At 46.0% G+C, this 17,687-nt stretch overlaps 1 long non-coding RNA gene across 1 annotated transcript; it reads left to right on the top strand.

Moving 5' to 3' along the window:
* Positions 1-219: 219 nt before the first annotated feature.
* Positions 220-6,891, top strand: LOC308577013. The gene is made up of 3 exons (XR_014003332.1): positions 220-375; positions 3,061-3,407; positions 6,701-6,891. It is a non-coding gene; the product is annotated as an uncharacterized lncRNA (long non-coding RNA).
* The last annotated feature ends 10,796 nt before the right edge of the window (positions 6,892-17,687 follow it).

Below are 17,687 nucleotides of genomic sequence, written 5' to 3'. Positions count from 1 at the left end.
TATCTCTCTAACAACCCTACCTGTCTCCTAGGCAAGCGTCTCGTCAGATGAAATCTGCCCCTTAACACCCCTGTCCTTTTGAAATAGGAAGTTTTGCTGCCTCTAAATAATCAGGACAAACCTCCATGTCTCCATTGTGAGATCATGAGTGATGTCATAGGCTGCCACCCCCTCTTTCCCCCAGGTAACAATGCTTATTAAAATTCCAATTACAAGCTCAGCAGGCAGAAGAAAAAGAAGAAGAAAACCTGGGGCTGATTTTTTCCCCCCTTGGCGGAAGTGTCCGACCCCTTTCAATGATGCAAAACTATTCATTCTGGAGGAAACCCAGTTCTTCAGTAAACTATTTCAGTCTGCTAAAACAACCCAGCTCCTGTAAGTTCCAATGCATCCATCGTAATTATGATTCAGTTGTTTGGCTTTCACCTTATTGCTTATGTATGAACTACGCTTTGGTCTTCTTCTGTTTCTGTTAGAAGGATGCACCTTACTGCACCCCCCTCACAATACAACAACAGCCCATAATAGCCAGGGCTGTACAGTGGTACCTCGGGTTGCGAACGGGATCCGTTCCGAAGGTCCGGCTGGATCGCGAGGTTTTCTCAACCTGAGGGTCACTGTTATACGCATGTGCATGGCAGTAGGCCTCTTCTGCGCATGCGCGCACGGCGAAACCCGGTCAAATACTTCCGGGTTTGCCACTTTCGCAACCTGAAGTTTACGTAACCTGAGGGTTGCATAACCCGAGGTGCTACAGTATTGATTAGCTGTTTTTTACATTGAGATGAAAGTATAATGGGGGTGAGGGGGCACGTTTTTCCTTTGGCTGCTTTGTCCTTTGTGTCTGATACAACTATTGCCTTTTTTTCAAAAAAAAAAGACAAATATTCGTCACTAATAATAATAGAACTCTGGAAGAGGCCGATAAGGCAATGAGACTTTAGCGGTTGCGTGCGTATCAATTACAAATGGCTGACTTTGCAGGCTCAAAAGCATTCCCATCTCCCAAAGGCATTTTCTGCTTTAAAAAGAAAATGGCAGTAGTCAGGTTAAGCAAGCAAAACATTAATAATCATAGTGTTATAAGAATTTAAGGTCTCAAATATATAAATTAAATGTTCATAAATGTACAAGGCAAACACATACATAAGTATATAGACCATGTGTCTGAATTAGTACAGGAGAACAATCCTGAAACCATTTTGACTCTCCCACTGACCTCAAATATTCCTCTGCAGTGAGGAAAGAAATGAGAAAAGCCTCCCCATTGTCTCTTTGCTCACAAATCCTGTCTTAAGGACATATTTGTGTAGGAATAGGGTGAACCTGTGACCTGGATTCAGGAAATAAGTATTTAGCATCTCAAAAGGAATGGCCAAGCTGCCCAAGTAAAGCTATCAGTGACCATTATCAGGTATCCTGACAAACAGGATTTCTGTTGGAGACCGCCTTCTTCAGCGATGTATGTATGGTGTTCTGGGGGGTGGTCTTGAGCTACAGGGTGGGCAATTTCAAAAGTCTATATAAGGGCTAGCGCACCATTGTTCAGGGTCCCTCCTGCCTCCTGCGTGTGGTGAGTAAGGACCCTGTTGCAACAGTTAATAAAGATCAGGCTTGCTAGCTGCCTTGCTTCTCAATATTCTTTGGTTGGTCTCTGTTATCTTCTCCTACCGATAGAAAACCTACATAAGGACTCTATACGGGCTCTTGGATACCCCATAAGGGAAAGGGGGCAGTTTTGTCTTAAAACCATAGCCAACATAAACGTAACTGAAAGATGGGATGACCAGCGAGCATGAAGAGTCCATTGGTGATGTCAGGGAACTGCCATCAGAGGGAAGAGGAGAGGAAAGTCGCTCCAGTGATGCAGGAGAGGGAACTAGCAAGGAGAGAGAGAGGGTTCCTACAGGGGAAAGAAATCCAGGGGACACCAGGGCGGAGGGGAGGCTCAGAGACTCTTCCAGTGAAATCAGCGGAGAGAGCACAGGACCTCGGCTTGGCACGCCCACGCTGCACAGAAGGCTTCCACGCAGGGAATCTAGGAGGAGACTTGGAGTCAAACAACTCCTATGTTGGTGCAAATTTAGGTTCTGCCCACTGACGGATTCTGCCAGTGACTAAGACAGTCGCGTTTCAAGGGCTGTCAACCGGGGAAAGTTTTAGCTACACGGCTAGCTTGGAGCAGTTTGCAGTTTACGCACAAGCAACCCCAATTCCCATTACAGGTGATCACACTGGGCAAAAGGAGTTCTGGCTGCAGAAGGTGTTGAGATTGAACAAGAGAGGAAAAGAGGCTTCCATGAGGATGGAAAAGGTGCGTAAAGGAAAATCCACAAGCTCTCATCAGTAGGGAAGCAACCAGTTTGACAGCCACCTCAAATAAAAATACAGAGAGAGATTTTTCAGTCTCCAAGAATACACCAAAGGAAGTGAATTTGTTACGGTTACATACATGGGTCTGTTTAGTAGTGTCTAGGGATGCGGGTGTCACTGTGGTCTAAACCACTGAGCCTCTTGGGCTTGCTGATCAGAAGGTCAGCAGTTCAAATCCCTGAGACTTGGTGAGCTAGCGTTGCTCTGTCCCAGCTCCTGCCAACCTAGCAGTTCGAAAGCACCAGTGCAAGTAGATAAATAGGTACCACTGCAGTGGGAAGGTAGACGGCGTTTCTGTGCACTCTGGTTTCCGTAACGGTGTTCTATTTGCCAGAAGCAGTTTAGTCATGCTGGCCACGACCCGGAAAGCTGTCTGGGGACAAACACCGGCTCCCTCGGCCTGAAAGCGAGATGAGCGCCACAACCCCATAGTCACCTTTGACTGGACTTAACCGTCCAGGGGTCCTTTACCTTTTTACCTTTACCTATGTTAGACTGTAAGCCAGTTTACTAATGTGTCCAGCACAGCACCATTTTTAAAATTATTATTTAGCCAATAGCCCCAAGTTTCTGAGTTGGCAAAGTAACCTGGGTCATTCGTGACACACATGCAAGGCCACGCCGGGTCACTGATCTGGATCATCAGCCGTCATGCCTAAAAATCCACTTCTTTTTCTGCCACAACAGCTCATCGGATCAGACCATCGACTGAGCAAGGGATGGTCGTCTTTTTTACCCGGAGGTCTCCTGTGGTGAGCAATGTTGAGAGTGATGTTTGAGCCTCCAATCCAGCCTTGCAGTTCTCCTTGGGCTGAAGACAGGCCCCCTTGCCTTATTTGAATGCTAATCTGCATATCGAGGCAGCCGCTCCAGGGTTATGCAAATTCCTGAAGCAGATGGTTGCGGCTGAGCTGCAAATAACAAAGCAAAGGATGAAGTGGAACATTCTGAAACTGGCGCTGTCAGGGGAATGCCTTTGTTTGAATTTCATATTTTGAAACGTGACAGGCAAGAGTGCCTTCCACATTCGACAGGTAGGTTTAGGCAGCAGGTGGAGTGATGGTGGAAAGAGAATTGAGGTTGGGGTGGACCTATTTTCCTATCTGAGATTATTATTATTATTTTTAAAAAGATGTTTTTATTTGTTTTTTTCAAATATAAATTTATAACACAAGCAAATACATTTCCATATACAGTGGTACCTCAGGTTACATACGCTTCAGGTTACAGACTCCGCTAACCCAGAAATAGTGCTTCAGGTTAAGAACTTTGCTTCAGGATGAGAACAGAAATTGTGCTCTGGTGGCGTGGCAGCAGCAGGAGGCCCCATTAGCTAAAGTGGTGCTTCAGGTTAAGAACAGTTTCAGGTTAAGAATGGACCTCCGGAACGAATTAAGTACTTAACCCGAGGTACCACTGTACAGAGATTTCTCTGAATCTCAAGACCTCCCCCTCCCCTCCGTGGGTCCTAATGTCAACGTTTTCAGCTGCAATATCTTTATTTTGTATCTCTCCATATTGTCCAAAGTATTTGTTACATTACAAGTGTTGTAAAAACCCTGGTAATGTTTTCATCTGCTTACAGTGGCCTCCTAAATAAATTATAAATTTTCCCCGTTCTTTTTTGAAGTTTTTGTCATCTTGCTTCCTGAACTTTCCAGTCAGTTTTGCCATTTCAGCGTAGTCCATCAGCTTAGCTTGACATTCCTCTCTGGTAGGGACTTTGTCTTCTTTCCATCTCTGGGCTAGTAACATCCACGCAGCTGTTGTTGCATACATAAAAAGTCTTTTCTGCTCCTTTGGGATGTCGGTACCTACTATTCCTAATAAAAAAGCTTCTAGGGTTTTTTATAATAATATTTTTTAAATAATAATAATAATTTATTATTTTTACCCCACCCATCTGGCTGGGTTTCCCCAGCCATTCTGGGCAGCTTCCACAAAGACAAACTTCCCTGAACAGGGCTGCCTTAAGATGTCTTCTGAATGTCAGGTAGTTGTTTATCTCTTTGACATCTGATGGGAGGGCGTTCCACAGGGAGGGCGCCACTACCGAGAAGGCCCTCTGCCTGGTTCCCTGTAGCTTTGTTTCTCGCAATGAGGGAACCGCCAGAAGGCCCTTGGCGCTGGACCTCAGCGTCCGGGCAGAACGATGAGGGTGGAGACGCTCCTTCAGGTATACTAGGCTGAGGCCGTTTAGGGCTTTAAAGGTCAACACCAACACTTTGAATTGTGCTCGGAAACGTACTGGGAGCCAATGTAGGTCTTTCAAGACTGGTGTTATGTGGTCCCTGCGGCCAGTCCCAGTCACCAGTCTAGCTGCCGCATTCTGGATTAGTTGTAGTTTCTGGGTCACCTTCAAAGGTAGCCCCACGTAGAGCGCATTGCAGTAGTCCAAGCGAGAGATAACCAGAGCATGCACCACTCTGGTGAGACAAAGTTATTTTTTAAAAAAATTCAGTTCATTATCTATCATTTCCCAGAAAGCTTTTAATGCCGTACACTGCGCAGTGTAGGGGTTAGAGTGTCGGATTATGACCTGGGAGTTAAAATGAGGGGCAGGGGGAAGAGAACTCTGTTTGCCACTTCGAGCCTACTGGAAGAAAGGTGGGATATAACCATATGATCCTTCTTGGACCCTGAGATCATCTTCTGTGGCCCTCCTCAGTGGCGTAGCGTGGGTTGTCAGCACCCGGGGCAAGGCAAGTAATTTGCGCCCCCTAACCCGTGGATTTGCGCCCCCTAACCCGTGGATTTGCGCCCCTAACCCGTGGATTTGCGCCCCTAACCCTAACCCCCAGATGTTGTGCCCGGTGCGGCCGGGCCCCCCTGCACCCCCCACGCTACGCCACTGGCCCTCCTTCATGTGCCTCCTCCTCGAGAGGTGCAGGAGGTGGCAATCCAAAAACGAATGGACCTTTTTTTGCAGTGGCTCCCTGACTGTGGAATGGTCTCCCCAGGGAAGTTCGCCAGGCAAAAACATTCTCTCTCTCTCTCTCTCTTTCACACACACACACACACACACACACAAACACACACACAAAATCATTATCCACTATACCGCTCTGACTCTTAAAGCCTGTTGAATTCCTTCCCTCCCACCTCACAGCTTTCAAAATTAACCTTTGTATCATTGCAACTTATACGTTTTTCCAATTCTAATTACACTCATTATAGAATGACTCAAAATTTATATAACTATAGAAAGGTAGAAAATTTCTCGTTGCCAGTCTTCAGACAGCCCTGCTAGTGATGTTAATTGCTTACACAATAATCTTTCAGATATCGTATAAATTTACTCCAGTCCTTTTGGAATACTTGATCATGCTGGTTTCGGATTTTTCCTGTTAGCTTCGCCAGTTCTGCAAAGTCCATCATCTTCATTTGCCGCTCTTCTTTCGTTGGTACTTCTTGTTGTTTTCATTTCTGGGCTAAAAGAATTCTTGTCACAGTTGTTGCATACATAAACAGTCTTTTACCTTCAAAAGAAGATAAAATGTTCCTTTTTAACCAGGCCTTTGGTTGACCTGATTGACATCCTGTTGTTGTTGTTGTTGTTGTTGTTGTTGTTGTTGTTGTTGTTGTTGTTGTTTAGTCATTTAGTCATGTCCGCCTCTTCGTGACCCCCTGGACCAGAGCACGCCAGGCACTCCTGTCTTCCGCTGCCTCCCGCAGTTTGGTCAGACTCATGCTGGTAGCTTCGAGAACACTGTCCCACCATCTCGTCCTCTGTCGTCCCCTTCTCCTTGTGCCCTCCATCTTTCCCAACATCAGGGTCTTTTCCAGGGAGTCTTCTCTTCTCATGAGGTGGCCAAAGTCTTGGAGCCTCAGCTTCAGGATCTGTCCTTCCAGTGAGCACTCAGGGCTGATTTCCTTCAGAACGGATAGGTTTGATCTTCTTGCATCCCATGGGACTCTCAAGAGTCTCCTCCAGCACCATAATTCAAAAGCCTCAATTCTTTGGTGGACAGCCTTCTTTATGGTCCAGCTCTCACTTCCTATACCCTTTTAAAATGTGGCTCTTGGGGGGTGTTATTGGGTTATTGTTCTTATTTTGATTTTATATATTGTGATCTTTTCTGTGAACCGCCCTGAAACCTTTGGGTATAGGCCAGTATATAAATTCAATAAATATATATAAATGTAAACAATACATGCAGCTAAGTCCCCTTTGTGCTGTGTTGAATACACTTTGTTTTTAAAATGCAATAAAAACAGTTTACAATAATATACAAGTACTTCTATAATGCCCAGCAAAACAAAGTAGTGTCTGTAAATAATATATCCAGGCATCTTCAGCGCCATCATGACACATTATCTTTTGCAGGGAAAAGCAAAACAAGAAGTATGATTGACAGCCAACTGGACCTGCTGGAAAAATTAGCTCCTGGTCCCATACTGGTAACAGATAGTGAATTTCACTGCCTCAAACATTGGGATGCAAATTCAACCTTCTCAGCTGTGGCCGGACACATTCCATCAGATAGAAACGAGCATTAATTAAAGGCGAGGACCAGATGCCGGAATGAAGCATATGTGAGCACAAGATGGGATACAACGTTGGCTGGCTGCTGGCATCCTCTGCCCCCTGGGCATGGCAATGACACTCGCCCCAGGCACAGGCAAACATACAAGCGCTCATTAGCTCTTTCGGGCTGATCTGACACGGCTGTCCAATTCCTCCCTAGCTGTCTGCGTAAATGACGGAGTTGTGAACGGCAGAGCTGGCAATCTAGTTATTAGACACAGTGTTTAACTCAAGTTTTCCTCAAGTTTCACCCCATAATTATTAGACCTGGGACTTCCACTGTGTTTGTGCAGGTGGATATTAGATTTTCTATCAAACCGTTCCCAAAGGGTCAGGTTGGGTTCCCACGTCTCTGCGGATCTCATCACGAATACGGGGATGCCACGGATGTGTGTGTTAAGCCCGCTTTTATATACGCTCTATACAGCTGACTGTGCCCCCAAATACCCCAGTAATAAGATCATTAAGTTTGCAGATGATAAAACGGTGGTTGGTTTAATCACGGCTGGAGAGGGGGAGGCGGCCTATAGGGAGGAAGTTGAGCAGTTGGGGGAGTGGTGCAGGGAAAACAACTTACTCCTTAACTTAAAGAAAACAAAGGAGATTATTGTGGACTTTAGGAAATGTAAATTGAATATTCAGCCACTTATTATTGAGGGGAAGTGCACAGAACAGGTCTCGGTGTTTCGATTTCTGGGGATGGAGTTGAGAGATGACCTAACCTGGGGAGAAAACAGCAAGGACCTGATGAAGAGAGCACAGCAGAGGTTATATTTTCTGAGAATCCTCACTAAAAACAATCTCTCAAAGGACCTGTTGATGGCATTTTACCATTGCACTGTGGAGAGTGTATTAACTTATGGTCTCTGGGTGTGGTTTGGGAGCTGCACGACCAGGGGGAAAACAAGGCTGTCCAGGGTTGCAAAGACTGCAGAGAGAATAATTGGGTGCACTCTTCCCACCTTAGATCAAATCTATGCTGTCAGTTGCCATAAGAAAGCTGCAGAGATAGGGCAGAATAGTACGCACCCTGGAAATGATCTCTTTCAGCTTCTGCCTTCTGGAAGAAGGTATAGGGTTATAAAGACCAGGACTAGCCACCTGAGAAACAGTTTCTACCCAAATGCAATTCTGGTTCTAAATGCAACGTAAGGAGTCTCTATAGTATATTGTATTTTAAAATGGGGTTTCAGAGTTTTTAGGGGGTATTGAATGTCTTATGTAGATTTTTCAATTTCATTGTTCTGTATGGGACAATGACAATAAAGATATTGTATCGTATCATATTGTATCGCATAGGTAAGCTGTTGTTACGGAGTTGGGGGGATTTGTTGGTCCTAGACAATCTCAATTAAGGACTTAAAACTGCATTGAGTGACTGTGCGGAGAATGAAATAGGCAGGTCTTCGGTGGAATGGTTTGCAGCCCAATCAACGGGACACACTGGGAAGAAAAGACGGGCAAGATCAAATGACCGGGTGGAATGGCTGCATATGGAAGCTTTTAGGTTCTAGAGGGGCCCAGTGGCGGTTGGACCCAGCCAGACTGGTGGAGAAACTGAGCCATCTCCCCCCTCTAGACACCTGCCAGGTGGAACATTCACCAATTTTTATAGCCTTTGGAGAAGCCAGCAGACTAATTCTGATGTAACTGTCTGGTTTCATCCCCTACAGAAAAGTGGTCGACTGAACCATTATGTCATAGAATCATAGAATCATAGAATAGAATCATAGAATCATAGAGTTGGAAGAGACCACAAGGGCCATCGAGTCCAACCCCCTGCCAAGCAGGAAACACCATCAGAGCACTCCTGACATATGGTTGTCAAGCCTCTGCTTAAAGACCTCCAAAGTAGGAGACTCCACCACACTCCTTGGCAGCAAATTCCACTGTCAAACAGCTCTTACTGTCAGGAAGTTCTTCCTAATGTTTAGGTGGAATCTTCTTTCTTGTAGTTTGGATCCATTGCTCCGTGTCCGCTTCTCTGGAGCAGCAGAAAACAACCTTTCTCCCTCCTCTATGTGACATCCTTTTATATATTTGAACATGGCTATCATATCACCCCTTAACCTCCTCTTCTCCAGGCTAAACATGCCCAGCTCCCTTAGCCGTTCCTCATAAGGCATCGTTTCCAGGCCTTTGACCATTTTGGTTGCCCTCCTCTGGACACGTTCCAGTTTGTCAGTGTCCTTCTTGAATTGTGGTGCCCAGAACTGGACACAGTACTCCAGGTGAGGTCTGACCAGAGCAGAATACAGTGGCACTATTACTTCCCTTGATCTAGATGCTATACTCCTATTCTATGGATCACATTCTATGGATATGTAGCTTTGAATGGGCCTCGTTGCATCCACTGTAATGGATTCTGTACATTCACATCCCCCAGATAACATCACCAGACTTCAAATTCTGGGGTGTTTTTCCCCTCTGTGCCCAGATCCTGTGGAACAGCACCAATAGCCAGATAAGCATAACTATCATGCTTAGCATTATCGTACTTCAGAGTCTGCCTCCCCAGCCATACCCCTACCAAACCTGCTTTATACCCTCCTTAATTTCCTGGCTGGAGTGGCTGTTGGATTCTGATGATGCCTCTGTTTGCCTGGATGGAAGATTTGAGTGTGTGCAGAAACGAGGGTTGCTACTCATCCCTTAAAATATGGCATTGTCCCTTTTTTAGGGCACAGAGTTCCCTGCCCGTTTGGCCTGCTTTTGAAATCATCCTACTCCATGAAAATTGTTATGTACTGAGTTGAATAGGATCCAAACTGCAGCAGTCTGATTGGTCCTAGAACAATAGGATTCAGAATGCAGCAGTCTGATTGGTCCTAGAACAATGCAGCACTATGATTGGTTGGCAGGAACCACCCAATCATGCTCCAGATAGAAGTGAATCCACAACCTGATTGGCTTACAGTAGAATTCCGGAATTAGCCAATCATGTGCAGCCCATTGTGTAAATAATGTATATAAAGCAGATACTTTGAGGGGACATTCATTCATTCCTCCTCACCACTATGAGCTGAATAAAGAGCATGAAATCACTTTGCGACTCTGAGTATATTTCAAAAATAATAAAATCAGTATTGGCGCAAGCACAACTGGGCAAACCTAGCTAAATTGTGGGAGAGCTGCGACATACACTCCAAGCGCCCCGATTTTCCAGGGACCGTCCGGAATTGCAAAAGCCGTCCCGGCTTCTGGTTTGTTTGGTTTTTTTAAAATATGTTTATTTTATTTTGCAACACAAAAACACATGACACTAATAAAAGGAAAGGGGGGAGAGAAAACTTCAAAGGAAGATAAAAAAACCAATATGTAACCGTATTTCAATCCTTCTTTTCTTCTAATTGACTTCCTTCGTCCTCAGCACGGTTCTACTTCCATATTTAGTAAACTGTTTCCTTCTCACTTCTCCCCTCCCCCCTCTTTCTACAGTGGTACCTCGGGTTACAGATGCTTCAGGTTACAGACTGCGCTAATCCAGAAATATTACCTCGGGTTAAGAACTTTGTTTCAGGATGAGAACAGAATTTGTGCTCCGGCAGCGCGGCGGCAGCAGGAGGCCCCATTAGCTAAAGTGGTGCTTCAGGTTAAGAACAGTTTCAGGTTAAGAATGGACCTCCAGAACGAATTAAGTTCTTAACCTGAGGTACCACTGTCTTTTAATCTTTTACACCATAATTTGTTTTGCAAAAGTCCCGGCTTCTGATTTGATCCTGGAATGTCCCTATTTCCCCCACCAGTGCCACATTCAGGGAGGAGGATGAGTCGGTGCTTGTCCTGAGTGATGAAAATGGTGGCAGCTGCAAGAGAGCTCCCCGTTGACTCTCCGTGGCCGCCGCTGCCAGCTTCCTCCCTTGGACAGATCAAAGAGGCTGCGGGCGAGGAGGAGCAGAGGCCCAGACCTTTATGATACAGTGGCTCTGAGGGGCAAGCAGAGGGCAGGGCCGCCCTGGGTGGAAAGAAAGAGGGAACAGAGTGGAATGCAAGAGGTCTTGATCTCTTTTTAAAATGCTTTGTGCATCTGTGTCTAATCTTGCCCCCTTCTAAAATTCATTTATTGGTGTGCATGGTTCTTTTTGTCAATTTACCAAAGAATAAAATAAAATTGGAGATTAAGGGGATTTCTCAGGACGGTGGAGGGTGTGTGGGCTGTGTCCCATTGGTGAAGTGGCGATGGCACTTGCCGTTATTCTGCTAGCAAATGCTCTGCGGGTGAAGGGGACACCAAAAATTGGGGGTTGAGGAGGGTCAGTTGGGGGAGGAGTGAGAAATGTCCCTTTTTGTCATCTGAGGAAAGTTGGAGCGTACGCTGCAGTGTCTTGAGGATTGCAGTCCTTAAAGCCAGAAGGACCTTCACAGGTTCAGTACATAGCTGTCAACCATCCCTTATTTGGCGGGAAAGTCCCTTATCCGAGCACCATGTCCTGCTGCTGTCCCTTATTGATGATGTCCCTTAAATTTCCTGGGTTTCAAAGGAAGCAGCTCCTCTCCCTCCCTCCCTGCCAGCCAGGGAGGAGGGAGGCTCTAACTGTGTTGCTTGGCTGCGTTGCTCACCCAGTAAGGAATCTAAGAACGACTGGGGGGGGTGGAGCTTGCATGCCTTGTGACGATCAAATCGGCCGCATTGCCTGGGGACTTGCCTTTGCTCAGCGCTTCCCAGCGGAGAGGTGACGGTGGTTTTCCTTGCTGAATCCCTTTTGCCGGGTTGCTGCGCTGTGGGAACCACCGCTTGAGGCTTCGTTTGGCTGCCGGCTGGGCTTTCTGCCTTTGGCTCAGAGGGGCTCAGAAGCTGAACATACCTGTGCTTGGAAAATCCCTTATTTTGGCTGCTGATCCCTTATTTTCGAGGTTGCTGGTCCCTTATTTTCAAATCTGTAAGTTGACAGCTATGGTCCAGTAGCTATTGGCTGAAAGCAAGCAAAGGTAGAGCGAACAGATCGCTTTTGTATTTTGCTATTCCTGAGGCCTCTGGCCTAGTTCCACAACTGTTTGGTTAAGGCTCTCCCTTTTCTGTATACTTTTGCTGAACAGTTTAGGCTAATGAGTTCATGTAGAAAGAGCCGCTGTTTTGTCTGACTGCCAATTATTCATTATAATCTAAAGAGCTGTCGGTTAACCAAAGCAGCTGCAGCGACTTGCCGGAGTGTAGAAGGAGCCTTTCAGTGACTCACACATCTGTTCTGATGCGGCTGCCTTGATGCCGAGCCAAAATCTGCTTCCAATAAATATTGTATAAATATCGGTGCTTTACGAGGCTCTGCATCTGGCCAAGGCTGGCCAGCTCAGAATGAGCCTTCGTCAGTCACGCGCTAGACAATGTAATAAAAGTGCCTGCCCTCATAGCTGAGACTTGCATAAGGTTTCAAGTGCAATTATAACATTCACAATCAAGCCATGAGGCCATCCAAATAATCTCCTGTCTTCTCCAATTTGTAGAGCATAAAGAAAAAAGGTCTTTGTGTGTGTGTGTGTGTGTGTGTGTGTGTGTGTGTGTGTGTAGATATAGATATAGATACCGTATTTTTCGCTCTATAGGACACATCCGACCATAGGACGCACCATGTTTTAGAGGGGGAGAACAAGGGGAAAAAATCTCCCCCTCTCTGCTCAGCGCCTCTTCAGCAAAGTGGGAGAAACGGAGCCCCTTCCATTTCTCCTCCCGCTTGGCTGAAGGGGTGCTGCGCAGCTCTCCCTCTCTGCTGAAACCAGGAGAGTCTTCCTCTCCCGGCTTCAGCAAAAGGAACCCAAAGCCTCCAGAGCGCAGCGGGAACTCGCACTGCACTCCACAGGCTTCAGGCGGCTATCCCTGAAGCCTGGAGAGTGAGAGGGGTCGGTGCGCACTGACCCCTCTCGCTCTTCAGGCTTCAGCGAAAGCAACGCGAAGCCTCTGGAGCATGGAGGGAGCGCTCCCTCTGCGCTTCGGAGGCTTCGCGTTGCTATCGCTGAAGCCAAGGGGCCTGCATTCGCTCCATAGGATGCACACACATTTCCCCTTAATTTTTGGAGGGGAAAAAGTGCGTCCTATAGAGCAAAAAATGCGGTATAGTGGTACCTCGGGTTACAGACATTTCAGGTTACGCGTTTTCAGGTTGCGCACTGTGCCGAACCCAGAAGTACTGGAACAGGTGACTTCTGGATTTGGGGGCTTGCGCATAAGCACTAAATCACGCTTTGCGCTTGGCAGAAGCGCCGAATCACAACCCGCACGTGAGCAGAAGCGGCGCTACAGGTTGTGAACGCTGCAGGTTGCGAATGTGCCTCCCGCACGGATCACGTTCGCAACCTGAGGTTCGTGTGTGTGTGTGTGTGTGTGTGTGTGTGTGTGTGTGTGTATATATATAACTGGAATGAGGAAAGAAAGAAAGAAAGACAGAAGAGATGGGCTGTGGCACCTACTATGAACTTTCCAGCCCAGGTTGACCCACCCATGAGGAAAGGTGAAGCAACCAACTCAGGCAGCAGAACCCACAGGGGCAGCAGATCTGCCCTCCAATAAATGCATCACCCACTGCTGCTGCCATTGCCACTCGCTCCTTGGAGTTGGAGTTGGGACGTGGGTGGCGCTGTGGCCTAAACCACTGAGCCTCTTGGGCTTGCCGATCAGAAAGTCGGCGGTTCGAATCCCCATGATGGAGTGAGCTCCCATTGCTCTGTCCCAGCTCCTGCCAACCTAGCAGTTCAAAAGCTAGCCAGTGCAAGTAGATAAATAGGTACCGCTGTGGTGGGAAGGTAAACTGTGTTTCTGTGTGCACTGGTTTCCGCCACAGTGTCCTGTTGTGCCAGAAGCGGTTTAGCCATGCTGGTCACATGACCTGGAAAGCTGTCTATGGACAAACACTGGCTCCCTCGGCCTGAAAGCGAGATGAGCGTTGCAACCCCATAGTCACCTTTGACTGGACTTAGCCATCCAGGGGTCCTTTACCTTTACCTATAAGGTGCTGATCTTGGTATATAAAGTCCTACTATGCACCTTGGACTCAGGATACCTGAAAAAGCATCTCACCCCTCCTGCAGATGCCGTCTTATCAGGCAGAGCTCTGCCGCAGCACTGGAAATTACTCAAGTACCGCCTGCGGTATCTCCTGTTTGCCTAGAATTCCCTTCATGTCATGTACTGCAACAGAAATCTGTTCCCCAAATTCTCCTTGGAATTCTCAGCTGCAAATGTTGATGTCCCTGGCGGTGTTGATACCAGCAAAATGCCTGCTCCTGCCCTAATAGGTCTACAAACCTTAACTGTTAGCAGGGGAAGAAACAACGAAACAGGGAAGGGAGGGAAATACAAGCAGAGGGAAGTTCAGCAGGGGAGGGATTAATATTCACAAATGCAGAATATTCATCAGATGCTCTCTCTCTGAAAGTGGGCCAAACATTCACTTTTTCTGGGTCATCTGACAGACATAATAATCAAATAGTTGTCCTCCTGTGTTTTCCACCCCCACAGTCCCCCCAACTGCAGGAAACTCTTTTGGAAGGAATGGAATAGGAACACAGAGAACCTCTGCCCTTCCCAGAGTTATGATGAGGGAGAGAGACTTTCTGCTTGGCCATCAGGCAAGCAGCCTCCAGCCCTAGAAGACATTTTTGTACAGGTTATTTATAAGGTGTATGATCTTTGTTGTTTCTTCAGCTTATAAACCATTTTGTGTATAGTAATGTAGAAAGGGTTAAAGCTATGGTTTCCCCAGTAGTGATGTAGGGAAGTGAGAGCTGGACCACAAAGAAGGCTGATCGCCGAAGAATCGATGCTTTTGAATTCTGGTGCTGGAGGAGACTCTTGAGAGTCCCATGGACTGCAAGAAGATCAAACCTATCCATTCTGAAGGAAATCAGCCCTGAGTGCTCACTGGAAGGACAGATCCTGAAGCTGAGGCTCCAAGACTTTGGCCACCTCATGAGAAGAGAAGACTCCCTGGAAAAGACCCTGATGTTGAGAAAGATGGAGGGCACAAGGAGAAGGGGACGACAGAGGACGAGATGGTTGGACAGTGTTCTCGAAGCTACCAGCATGAGTTTGACCAAGCTGCGGGAGGCAGTGGAAGACAGGAGTGCCTGGCGTGCTCTGGTCCATGGGGTCACGAAGAGTCGAACACAACTAAACAACTAAACAACAACAATGTAGAAAGGCAATATACAAATAAAAGTGAAATGAAAAATGAAAAAATGGAATGGTTTCAACATGCCTAGTGATGTATTGAGCTAGCAAAAGGATCATCTCTAGGCACACCCCTTTGCTATATTTAAGACTATTTCTGTGGGTCCCTTGTTTGTTTTTAATCAACGTTTAAAAAATGCTTTCCAGGGCTGTATTTTTTATATAGTGAAATATATGCACAATTAGCCTTGAAATAAAAGAGCATTGTAGCACTAATTGAAGAATTGATTTTTTATTTTATTTTCAAAAGCTTGGTGCATTTCCACTATCCACCTATGCAATAATGCCCACCCTTTTTTAAATTAACCACTTTGGAGCTACAATTCCTATGCAAAAAAAAATATTAAACACTTTTGATGTTTTGTAGGCAATAATTGGGCAATCACGCTTAGTGTTTTAGCACTAATTAAATAATGTGGGGGTTTTTTTAACTTAAATAAAGCTCAATCCATCAAACACCCAGCCATGAATGAGATGAACTGGCCCACAGGATTGTGGGCAGATTTGGAAGACTGAGCTAGAGGAGACTAGCAGGAAAACTTGCTGGTCCTCATCTACAGAAGGGTTCTCTCTACAGTTCTTATTATATGTGGTCCCTTGATGCTCTCCAGTAATGTAATTCAATGGTCTTCATGGCATCAGGTATCCATTTGCCTTGTCTCTGTGGGAATGTTCAGGGAGGCAGGAGAGGATATATTGTTTATTAATATCCTTCCTAACTTGTGTTAGCAAGTCCCTTTACTTAGCAGAGTGCATTCCCCTTTCAAATGCACAGCGGGTAGCTGGTTGCAGGCTTGTTTAAGCCTCTCACTATCATACAATTTGCGGGTGGTGCTGTGGGTTAAACCACAGAGCATAGGACTTGCAGATCAGAAGGTCGGCGGTTCGAATCCCCACGACGGGGTGAGCTCCCATTGTTTTGTCCCTGCTCCTGCCAACCTAGCAGTTCGAAAGCACGTCCAAGTGCAAGTAGATAAATAAGTACCGCTCTGGCGGGAAGGTAAATGGCATTTCCGTGCGCTGCTCTGGTTCGCCAGAAGCGGCTTAGTCATGCTGGCCACATGACCCAGAAGCTGTACGCCGGCTCCCTCAGCCAATAAAGTGAGATGAGCGCCGCAACCTCAGAGTCATTCGCGACTGGCCTTAACTGTCAGGGGTCCCTTTACCTTTACCTTTTATCATACAATTCAGTGTTCCTGGTAAGTTCCCCATTTTATCCCTCTCAAAAGAATAAACACATGACAATCTTATTTAAAGTCAATCAAAGAAGTTTACTCACAACATCATCAGCCCACAGTTGGCTCCCTGAAGGCAGACTTAGTTGCAAAGTATTTACATGCGGAACTATTCCATATGGGAATAATCCCAGTGTCCTCTTTTGGCTGAAAGCCACTAGAGCATCTCTAGCTAAAAAGCTATTGCTCCCACGACGGAAGAAGTCAAAGAGAGAGAGAGAGAGCTGTGTGCCTTGTGCTTTTGTTACCTGCACAGGTAAGGTCACGCCCACCTCTAGTCACATGCAAAGGAAGTATGTCCCAGCCCAGGAGGAAACAGGAAGTTCCAACTGGCTGGACCAAACATCCCCTTGCATGTCCACTCTAGGAAAACAAGGAATGTCGTATTTGACTGCTACTTGTGTATCACATCCCACAGTCTCCTCTTTACGATTCTCTTGAGATCTTTGGATAAGACCTTAGCTATGCAGATTGACCTCCATGGGAGTTAGAAGGAACCATTTCAATAGGGGAAATGTTGTGTGCCTAGCAACAAAGGAAGCATTAGTGCTTCCCCTGGGCAGGGGCATAGCTGGGATTTACGGTATGTTGGAGGGGCAGGACAGCCACCTGTCAGCATCCTCTGTCTAGCAGATTCGGAATGAAATGTCTCAACAATTTATAATTTTGGGAATTATAGGGACAGAAGTAACAAAACTGTATAGAAACTTATTCATGTATGCGACTAAAGTGACAAGAATGTTACTCACCCCAAAATGGAAAGAAGCAGAAGTCCTGGCAAAGGGATACAAAAACTTATGGAATATGCAGAAATGGCAAAGCTTACCAGAAGAATAAGAAATCAAGATAACAAACTTTTTATTTTTTTTTAAATGGAAATGGTTTATTGAATATTTACAGATAAATTGCAAACACATGAGAACATTGGCAGGATTATTGTAACTACCTGCGGTTTGATAAGAGTATATATTTAAAGTAGATGCATAAATGAACAAATTAAGTTAATCTGGATATGCAGAAGATATTAAAAATAAATTTAAGGAACCACAGAAAGAGGGGGAAGGAAGTCAAGTTTTGAAATGTTAAAATGACTGCAAAATTAGTGAAATGTATAAACCCGAAAAGTTCCGTGTGCTGCGCTGGGTTCCGTGTGCTGCGCTGGCTCGCCAGATGCAGCTTTGTCACACTGGCCACGTGACCCGGAAGTGTCTCCGGACAGCGCTGGCCCCCGGCCAATAGATGTGAGATGGGCGCACAAACCCCAGAGTCTGTCAAGACTGGCCCGTTCGGGCAGGGGTACCTTTACCTTTACCTATAAACCCGAAAAGCATAAATAATTTAAAAAACAACACCCAGTTGTTATAAATTACTTTCTTTTGATCCCAAGTGC

This window comes from Podarcis bocagei, assembly GCF_964188305.1.
Source record: "Podarcis bocagei genome assembly, chromosome: 17".
Classification (NCBI taxonomy): Eukaryota; Metazoa; Chordata; class Lepidosauria; order Squamata; family Lacertidae; genus Podarcis; species Podarcis bocagei.
The sequence above is the reverse complement of the archived record's forward strand: the minus strand, read 5'-3'. Positions and strand labels throughout refer to the sequence as shown.